General features: G+C 37.3%; 1 long non-coding RNA gene across 1 annotated transcript; it reads left to right on the top strand.

The window, feature by feature from the left end:
• Positions 1-746: 746 nt before the first annotated feature.
• On the top strand, positions 747-3,033 carry LOC134482011 (uncharacterized). The gene is made up of 2 exons (XR_010058012.1): positions 747-884; positions 1,848-3,033. It is a non-coding gene; the product is annotated as an uncharacterized LOC134482011 (long non-coding RNA).
• The last annotated feature ends 7,798 nt before the right edge of the window (positions 3,034-10,831 follow it).

Genomic DNA, 10,831 nt, shown 5'->3' with positions numbered 1-10,831 from the left:
AAGAGGAAATGAAAACAATACTAGCAACTGCACGTATAAAAGTGCATTTTAGCAAAGATAAAATTCTGGCTACTTTTTGGGAGTTATTTCACTGAATATTTTGAGTAGGCGAGCTGAGCTGCACAAAACAGTTGTATTCTACACAACACGTCTGATGTCCCATCTTAGGATTCAGTGAAATTATAAATTCTTGTTGTTTGCTTAAAGGCTTTGTCAGTTATAGATGTTTAAATATCTACTGTCATCATTAGGCATAGGAAACTGAGAAGTTAGCAGGAAGACCTGGTGAATTTCGTGATGGTATTTGCTAGTTTCTACATCTTAACAGATGTTCCACATTTTTACAGTTTAAGCAAAGCATTTATCACTTTATATTTTGTATGGTATTAGCAATATTTCTGGTTTGTGAATATTGATATAAGGCACCACGGCATGGGTATAATGCATTTACCTGTTAAAAAGGGAATAACACTTGAAATGTATATAAGAAATACTCGTTAATAAAAAAAAATGTTCACAGTATCAAGAGATGCTAATGAGTAACTATTTAAAAAAATAAAGAGGTTAGCTTCTCCTTATTCATTTGTGATGGCTACATTGTCTCTAGGCAGCATGGACTTAAGATGAGATCTCATCTGAATGCATTTCCTGAGCATCTGTTTGGACATATTACAAAAACCCCACTGGCAAAGGAAGTCTTCTATGCAAGCTTATAGTTAAGGGTTTAGAAAATTAATAATACATTCATTCATTTTGCCACCTAGAGAGAAGTGACAGCATGTCAGAAAATCAGATGATCACACATCCTAAGGATTTAGACATGAATGGAACAGAATGCATGGATCAAAGAACAGAGAACAATGGGTATCCAGACGTCTCAGCAGGTACTGCCTGCGGGCTTGTCTATCTTTGGCAGAAAAATGCACAGATAAGTCAATGTCAGCAGTTCTGGTGACAGCAACAAAATGTGACCCATGGATATTTCTCCACAATTTAATGCTGCTCAACAAGGCTGAATTTTTACTCTCACAACTAACTCTTAGAAAAATTATGTAAATAATTATGATTAATTTCTAACATACATATCTGCATGCACACGAACATGCAACACAATTGTACTTTTAGGCATAAAGACACACAAACACAGAAGGCAGATGACTTAACTATAAATGTGTTTCTTTAATGTGGGGTTAATTGTTAAAATAAAGATGTATTACTTGTCTTTCCAGACATCATTCAAATCACAAATGAAAGTAACTACTACTCTTTGTATGTTGGACAAGATTTGATGTCTGCTTTTAAGTGTTTGATACATAAAAGCAAGCATGTGTTTCAAATAAGTGTTTATGCCCTGAAAATGAAGATGCTGTACATCTGGAACCCCATTCCTCAAGAAATTGAGAGAGGAACATCACTATATTGAGATTAATACCTTATGTCAAAACTAATAAAAAATGAAAAGGCACAGCTCAATGAACATCTATTTTAAAAATTTTTCCTGATTTATTTGTATTCAAGATAAAAGAGATAATGTCAATATTTTGGAGAAATTCTCAAAAATTTAAATTCAATAGAAAAATTGATTGTATTTTGAAAAAATCTATACGTATTAATCACAATACACATTGTAATTTAATTTTTGTAACTATTATTTAAAAAATAATTTAAAAGTCAAATCATTTTTAAAATTAACCAGCAATTTACTTTCTGTACAGCTACAAACTATGTACTCTAGAGAGTTAAAGATGTCCCAAAGACTACCAGTCTCTCTCAAACCATCAACAGAGCAGAGTGAGGATTGTTATTAACAATTGAAGTTGCTTTCTGATTCCTGTTTTCCTTTCTAGTCAGAGAAAAATAAACCATCCTGCATGTGAAGAGCTCCTGTGGACCAGGCAAGGGGAAACATTAAGAGCATTGTGACCTGTTGCAAGATGGCACCATGGTATAATGTCAATCAAATTTTCAAGTCTGTAGGTCATAGACTGTACAAGAGTGAATTTAGTTTTCTGTCAGACAGTAATGACTGATGACAATGTAGCTATGAATTATGCTCTTGAAAATGTTTTATCTGTAAAATTTTCAAAATTTTGGAGGTTGTGGTTGACTGTGTTACCTCACATTGAGAATGTAAGCATTGCTAAGACAGAATAGTGTAAGGTTATTATTCCTACTTTCCATGTATTCATAAAAGTTCACAGAATCATTAAACTAACCGCCATGTCAGCTATTTTATACAAGTAAACACAATGCTAATCTCTAATGAAATATTCATTTTTACCATAAATGATTGTGTATTATATGTGTATGAGATGCCATTTTATCATGTAAAGAACATGTGACTTCCATCTTTTGCTGTACAGTCAGTGCTTCATAATTCTGCAATATATATACATATATATATATATATATATATATATATATATATATATATTGGAAGGTGTAATTGAATTCATTGCATTTCCTAACTAGGTATGTCTCTCTTTAGCTCATTTATGTGCTTTTATAGTTTGTGAAAAGTATTCCATAATAAGTTTAGATATTATTAACCCTGTTCTGTAATCACCATAGCATTAGAACTGTGTTTGGAGATTTAGTAGACACACCTGTTTTATGGACAAAAAGTGACTATAATTTTATAATATATATATATGTATTTACATTGTATATCAACTTCTCTTTACACTAAGTCTAAAATTATTTACAAATAAATAGTTCAGTCTCTTTTGTCATGAAGAGAGGATGGCAAGTAGATGTGATACTCAATTTTTTGTTAAGCACAGTGGGTCATAAAAGAGAAGACTACAGTGTGAGTGATGTGTGGGAGTTTTGTCCAGTATGGACGCTGAAGACAAGGACAGACTGAAAATTTGGCAAGGACAACACAAGGAAGCATGAAATTTCAGCACTATATTGAGAAAAGTTCAAGCTTAATTCTAATCTAAGTTTTTGTAGGAACTTTACATTTAATAAATTTGTATTTCAAGTGACTGCTTGTAACAAAATTGTGGACAGTAAACCTAAGAGTAAGAGACAAATTGACATGTGTTTCAGATTTTTGATTTTGTCATTATGTCTTGATGCCTGTGAAGGTTCTCACACACAGACTTCAGTTTATGCACAGCTACCTCTCCTGTGCTACATTTTTGTAAACATTTGTTCTTCAAGGATGCGCACAGAGAGAAGGCTGAGGGAGCTCAGAGTTGCACTGTTACCTTTCCTGAGCTCATGCATACACGACAAAACTGTATTTGCTAGTCACAGAAGTCAATAACTCTGTCATGGGCCTTAACACAAATGGCAAAAAAAAAATGAATGTGTGTGTGTGTGTGTGTCTTAAAATCATAAGTTAGTAATATTTTAAAGTACAGATGAACCAAGGGAATGTTTTTCTTTGATTTACTCAAAAAAGCCAACTTTAAATCAGAATATATTAATATTCTATATTCTTTTATCTATAGACAAATTAATAAATTTGTTTTTCACAGTATGCTATTATTTTCTGAATCAGTAAGACAAAATAATCATTCCAAAGACCCCGTAATTTTTGAAGTTTTCCATGGAGGAAAAATTTTTTACAGAACTATATTTTATATTCTGAGCTTTTTAGAACATTGGAAGTCTAACCATAATAATAAAGCACACTTACAGTTAAATCATGTTCATTTTGATCTTAAGACAAGTTTCAATACATGTGTAAATCATTGGCACTTTGCTGGATTATTGGACTACACCACTGAAATAATAATTTGTGTGTACTGTTCCCAGAAAGGTGAAGAAATAGGGTTATTCTCAGAAAAAAAAAATCATCCACTCAGGTCCAGTTACTGAACCAAAGTGTTTAATTAGCCTACCATGCATGACCATCAAGGGATTATTCTGCTTACTATATATAATAATAAACTTCCACCTAAGTTCCCTTCTTTATACCCTTTAGAGCATTTTTATGAAATACAGAACAATTTCATTCAGAGACCACAAACTAATCTGTGTGGAGAGTTAGAAGGATATGTAGTGCTGAGTAATAAGAGGGAGATATATGTCAAACACTCTGACATCAAAATGCAGGGATCTACATCTTGAAAGAAGGTCTAAAATGAAGCTGAAATACCCAACAAAGGGAAGAGATAATCTGTTGGGACCACAACCAGTGGATAGGCCCAGTCCCTGGTTGAGGGATGGGACAATGAACTCATCTCAAAAATGTTAACCCAGAATTGCTCCTGCCAAAAGGAAATGGCAGGAACAAAGAGTGGAGCAGAGACTGAGGGAAAGGCCATTCAGAGACTGCCCCACCTAGGGATCCACCCCATTTTTAGAGACCAAACCCAGACACTTGTGCTGATGCCAGGAAGTGCTTGCTGACAGGATCTTGACATAGCTGTCTCCTGAGAGTCTCTGCCAGAGCCCTATTGATACAGCAGTGCATGCTTGCAGCTAACCATTAGATTGAGCATGGGGACCCCTATGGGGCAGTTAAGGAAAGAACTGAAGGAGCTGAAGGTGTTTGCAAAACCATAGGAAGAATCAACCAACCAGTCCCTGCAGAGCTCCCAGGGACTAAGCCACCAACCAAAGAGTGCACATGGAGGGACCCATGGCTCCAGCTGCATATGTAGCAGAGGGTGGTCTTATCTGACATCAATGGGAGAGGAGTCCCTTGGTCCTGTTGGCTTGATTTCCCAATGTAGGGGAATGCTGAGGCTGGAGTGGGGGGTGGGGGCTGCCTCATAAAAGTGGGATGGGGCAGGAGAGAGGATAGGGGGTTTGTGAGGAGGAAACTGGGAAAGGGATAAATTTTGAAATGTAAATAAATAAAATAATCAATTAAGAAAAAGAACAAAAAGGACCAAAGGTAGTGGACATCTTTGGGGACAGAGTATGTTATGTGAATGACACAGCAATGACTGCATGAATTTGCACTTGACTTGACTGTATGTGCAAGATGTGTACGAACATGCCATCCAAAATCTCATAGGCAATTGGAAATGGCATAATGAAGTCTTCTCTTGAGGGGATGATTCCTGGGCAGTTTGTGGCTGCAGGTGGTGTAATAATTAGTTTCCTTCAGGGATGCAGGTTCTGTGATGCTTGCAAAGGTCCAATGGATGGGGCTACTACACCCATACACATACAGCCTTCACTAAATGGATTCAGAGAATTTTCAAAATATTGCACATTAACTTAGAAGGAACAAGTGGAAAGACAACAGAGAAGCATTTGTGGAGAGGAAATAAAGTGGGTGATTTGATCTGAGTATTGTACAAGAAAATGAGACATTCCCAAACAAAGTCAGAAGAGTAAACAACATTTTCTAGAAGTGTAGACAATATCATGCTCCTCCCTGTGGGAAATTCCAAATATATTATAAGAAAAAGCTGTGATCATATAGGAATTGATACACACACACACACACACACACACACACACACACACACACACACATTTAAAACAAGAAGGACATGAAAAGTCAAGTTCTTAGGTTACTGAATTATGCCCTTTGTAGGCAGGAGCACTGACTACTGACCCAATCAGAACATCCTACAGTTGTATTCCCAGTTATAATTTGGGATTTTGGGTGAATTCTTATTAATCACTTAATCTGCTCCATGTTTGAAAACATAAAACCATTTTATTTCTATATGCACACACATAGATATGCACATATGAACTGTAACTTGCTAAGCACTCCAAAACAGCCCATATAAAATTGGTTGAATATAGCTCTTTTTATTTAGCTATATATTCCAATAGAAGTATCTGGGTGTCTCCAGGGATTTTTCCACCAAGAACTGTTTCTCTGAACAGGTTCACACTCTTCCTGTATTCTCTGAGGGTTAAGTGGAATCAGTTCTCTTCTGAGAAGAACTGGTCAGATTCCAAAAACTTTGTACAGCTTTTAAACTTAGTGAAACAAAAAATTGGTATTTTATGTGTTTTGTCCATGGCTCAGGTAAATGTTTCAGTGATATTCATACATGCATTTTGATAATTTGACCTGTAAAGTGAAATTTAAGATAGACCTCATTGCCACTGTACTCAGTCCCCTGACTTTTGCTGACTTTTTAAATTAAAACGCATTGTATTAAGCTCAACAATTTTGCATACATTTTCGTGCAATATATGCTAATTTATGCACTCTGTAGACTGTGTATCATGTCCACTTCAATAGATATACTTATATAAATTTTCAAAGGTTTTTTAAAATTTTTTATTGGTTATTATATTTATTTACATTTAAAATGTTATCCCCCTTCCTAGTACCCCCTCTACAAGTCCCCTATCCTCTCCTTCCTCCCCTTGCCCTGACTACCCACTCCTGCCTCAGTGGCCTAATATTCTTCTATCCTGGGTGAAGGTTTTTTTTTTTTTACTTTATTTAAATTTCAGCCCTTGCCCCCCTCCAGGTCCCCTTCCCATAGTTCCTCATCCAATTGCTCCTCCCTTTTGCCTCCAAGAGGGTACTCCTCCCCCCACCAGGCATCCCCCTTTTCTGGGGCCTCAAGTCTCTAAAGATGGCACACATCTCCCACTGAGACCAGACCAGGCAGTCCTCTGCTATATATGTGCCTGTGTCCAGGTTAGTTGAGACTGCTAGTCTTCCTGTGGAGTCACCCTCCTTCAGCTTCTTCAATCCTCCTCCTAATTTAATTCTAGGGGTCCCTGACTTCAGTCCAATGGTTGGGTGTTAGATATCTGCATTTGTCTCAGTCAGATGTTGGTAGGGCCTCTCAGAGAACAACCATGCCAAGTTCTTGTCTGTAAGCACATCTTAGCATCTTTAATAGTGTGTGGCCTTAGTGGCCCCCATCCTGAAATTGATCCCAGGTTTGGACATAACTGGAATCCCTTTCATTCAGTCTCTTCTTCATTTTTTCCTTGCTGTTCTGTTAGACAGTAACAATTCTAGGACATAATTTTTGGCAGTGAGTTGGTAACCCTGTTCCTCCACTCATGCCCCTGTCTATCTACTGGAGGAGGACTCTTGGATCCCCTATCCTCCTGTTGAGCATTTTGTCTAAGGTCATCCTCATTGAGTCCTGAGAGTCTCTCATCTTCCAGGTGTCTGGTACTTTCTAGAGGGTCGCCCTACCTCCCACCACAGAGTCTGCATATTTCCATTCATTCTATTGGTCTTCTGGGCTTCTCTAATGCCCCTCGTCCCATCTGTCATCCACTTCTCCTTTTCCCCTCCCCTTCCCCTCAGCCACTAGTGCCCTCCTTTTCTCTTTCTCCCACATTAATTTGTTCCCATTCTAAGTAGAATTGAAATATCCTCACTTGGGGTTGCCTGCTAGTTAAACCTCTTATGGTCAGTGGGTGGTATCAAGGGCATCTGTACTTTTTGGCTAGTATCTACTTATCAGTGAGTACATACCATGTATGTTGTTTTGGGTCTGCGTTTTCTCACTCAGGATGATATTTTCTAATTCTGTCCACTTGCCTGCAAAATTCATGATGTCCTTTTTCTTAATAATGTAATAGTAATAATCCATTATATAAATGAAACTCATATTCCATATCCATTCTTCTCTTGAGGAGCATCTGGATTATTTCTGGCTTCTGTTTATTACAAGGCTTCTATGTACATAGTGGAATACATGTCCTTGGGGTATGGTGGGGCATTTTTTAGGTATATATGCTGAGGTGCGATTAATTTTCTTCTTAGCACTGCTTTCATTGTGTCCCATAATTTAGGGTATTGGGTGTCATCATTTTCATTGAGTTTCAGAAAGTCTTTATTTTCTCTCTTTATTTCTTCCATGTTATCATTGTGTAGAAAATTGTTCAGTTTTCATGGGTACGTGTGTTTTCCTGTTTCTGTTGTAATTGAAGACCAGCCTTAGTCCGTGGTGATCTGATGGAATACATGGAATATTTCAATCTTCTTGTGTGTTGAGGCTTGTTTTGTATCCGATTATATAGCCAATTTTGGAGAAATTTCCATGGGGTGCTGAGAAGAGAGTATATCCTCTTGTTTGAGGGTGAAATCTTCTGTAGATATCTTTTAACTCCATTTCATTCAGAACTTCTGTTAGTTTCAATTGTCTCTGGAAAATCTATCAAATCTATTTATTCTTCTCACACACAATATATTCTGACACAGGAGCCTCTCTTCCCATGATTCCTTCCACTTTTCCTCACCTCAGGTCCACTGCTTCGTTTTCTCTGTACAGAAAAGAACAGAATTCCCATGAGATATCAACTGAAAACTGCATAACAAGGTGTAATAAGTTTAGGCACAAAGCCTCATATCCAGGCTGGAAAAGGCAACACACCAGGAGGGAAAATGTCCTAACTTATGATAACTTCTACTGTTAGGGGTCCCGTAAAGACCTCAGCCAAACAACCATAACAGTTATACAGAAAACCTAGCACAGACCCATGCAGGTCCATAATTGCTACTTAAGTGTCTCTAAGCCACTATGAGTCCTGCCTAATTGATTCCTCCAGCTGTGTTGTGTTGTTATCCACCACCCCACTCACTCTTATAAATCTTCCTTGCGGGATGCCCTGAGTTCTGCCTAGTGTTTGACTGTGGGTCTCTTCATCTGTTCCCATCAGGCACATGAGGAAGCCTCTCTGATGGTAGTTGTGCTAGGCACCTATGTATGTGTACAGCAAAATATCATTAGAAATAATTTCATTGGCTTTTCTGCCATTAGTGTTTAGTTCTACCCTAGGTCTCTGAGTGTTGGGCATGTGATTCCATCTCCTGGTGTGTGTTTCAAGCTAGAACAGTCATTCATTGGCCACTTCCACAAGCTCTAATCTACTTTTATCCTTGTAACCACTTCAGGGAGAACCAATTGTAGATAAAAGATTCTGTGGCCAGATTGGCTTGCACCACTGGCAGACTTGATATTCTCTATTTCTAGGAGTCCTTGCTAGGATCACCTTCATATTTTCCAGAATGATTCAAATGGACTAGGTTTCCACATTATGGCCCCATTTCTCATATTCCCCAAATTCTGGCTGTCTCTCCCTGCTTCCTTGACTCCTTCATCTGACTCCACATGCACCCATCACCACCGTTCCAAATCCACTGCCAAAATCTACTCTATTTCCATGTCCCATGTTGATACACGCATTCCCCCTACAGTACTCCTTGTAAATAAACCTCTTTGGATAGTTAGATTATGTGGGATCATTCATTACTTAACAACTAATATCAACTTATAAAAGATCATATCATTTTTAATGTGTTACTTCATTCAGAATGAATTATTTCAAGTTCGAAACATTTGCCTACAAATCTTAAGATATCGTTTTTTGACACCAGAATAAGACCCCATTGTGTAAATGTATCACATTTTCTTTATCCATCCTTTGATTGAGGTACATCTAGGTTGTTTCTAGTTTCAGGATACTATGAATCCAGCTTATTATAATATAGTATGAACATAGTCAAGCAAGTGTTCTTTTATTAAGATTGATGGACTACCTTTTAAGTATATGCCCTGAATTGGTATAGCTGTGTCTTGAAGTAAATCTATTCCCAATTATCTGAGGAATGGCTATATTGATTTTCTTAGTCACTGTGCAAGTTTGAACTCCCACAAGCAGTAGAAGAGTGTTCCCCGGGTTTCATGTCCTGGTCAACATGAGCTGTCATACCTGTTATTGATCTTAGAATTTCTGACCATTGTAAGATCTAATCTCAGAGTAGCTTGATTTGCATTTCCCTACAGGTACTGATGTTGAACATTTCTTTAATTTCTCTCAGGCATTTGAGATTCCTCTATTGATAATTTCCTACCTAGATCTGTACCCCACTTTTAAAATTAGAATATTTGGTTGTTGATGTTGAGCATTTTGAGTTCTTTATATGCTTTTAGATATTAGCTCTCTATCAGATATAATCTTGGTAACAATCTGTTGCAATTCTGTAGTCTACTGTTTTGTCCATTTGATGGTATCTTTTGCCTTACAGAAACTTTCTGGTTTCATGAGGTCTGATTTATTCATTGTTGATCTTAGTGCCTGAGATACTGGTGTTCTGCTTAGGAAATTGTCTTCTGTGCCAACTTCTGTGTTTTCATTCATCTACATGAAGACATTCAGTTAGACCAGCACCATTTGTGGAAGATGAATTCTATTTCTTTTTTTGTATGGTTTTGTCTTCTTCATTAAAAATCAAATGTCCGTAGGTGAGGAGATTTTTGTCCAGGTCTTCAATTCAATTCTATTGATTAGTCTTTGATTTGACTCCACTGGTAAACCTGCCTGTTTACAAGGCAACAACTTCAGCTTTTATTTCCATTATCTTTATCAGAAATTTCCCTATAATGATTTTTATTAAAATGTTTAATTTTGCTTGGAAATAAGATCCACAGAGATAAAGTTTAGTAAAGAAGTGTTCATAATCGATTCATGTTGCTACTGAATTTAGTATGATGAGTTTAGCAATTTAAAAACATTCTTCCGTATACCAGATGGGAAAAAGTACAGAAACTATGGCCAGATATTTTGCGGAGTGAGAGCTTTGGACACTCAGCCTTAAAATGAATGCTTTCACCTCAGGTTAGGGAACACTGTGGAAGAGGAAACAGATGTAGTTTAAAAGACAAAAGAGATAGAGAAGGCACACACACACACACACACACACACACACACACACGTCTCTCTAAATTAAAAAGAGGAAAACCCATGTGAACTCAGAGAGAGAGAGAGAGAGAGAGAGAGAGAGAGAGAGAGAGAGAGAGAGAGAGAGAAAGCATGCACAGGGCCTGTAGGGCTCTATTACTGTTTTTATGAGATTCCTGAGTGTGCAAATGAGTGGATCTCCTATTCCTGGGCCTTTTGGGGGGTTCTTTTCTTTCTGTTGGTT

This window comes from Rattus norvegicus, chromosome 15, assembly GCF_036323735.1.
Source record: "Rattus norvegicus strain BN/NHsdMcwi chromosome 15, GRCr8, whole genome shotgun sequence".
NCBI classification, from domain to species: domain Eukaryota; kingdom Metazoa; phylum Chordata; class Mammalia; order Rodentia; family Muridae; genus Rattus; species Rattus norvegicus.
The sequence above is the reverse complement of the archived record's forward strand: the minus strand, read 5'-3'. Positions and strand labels throughout refer to the sequence as shown.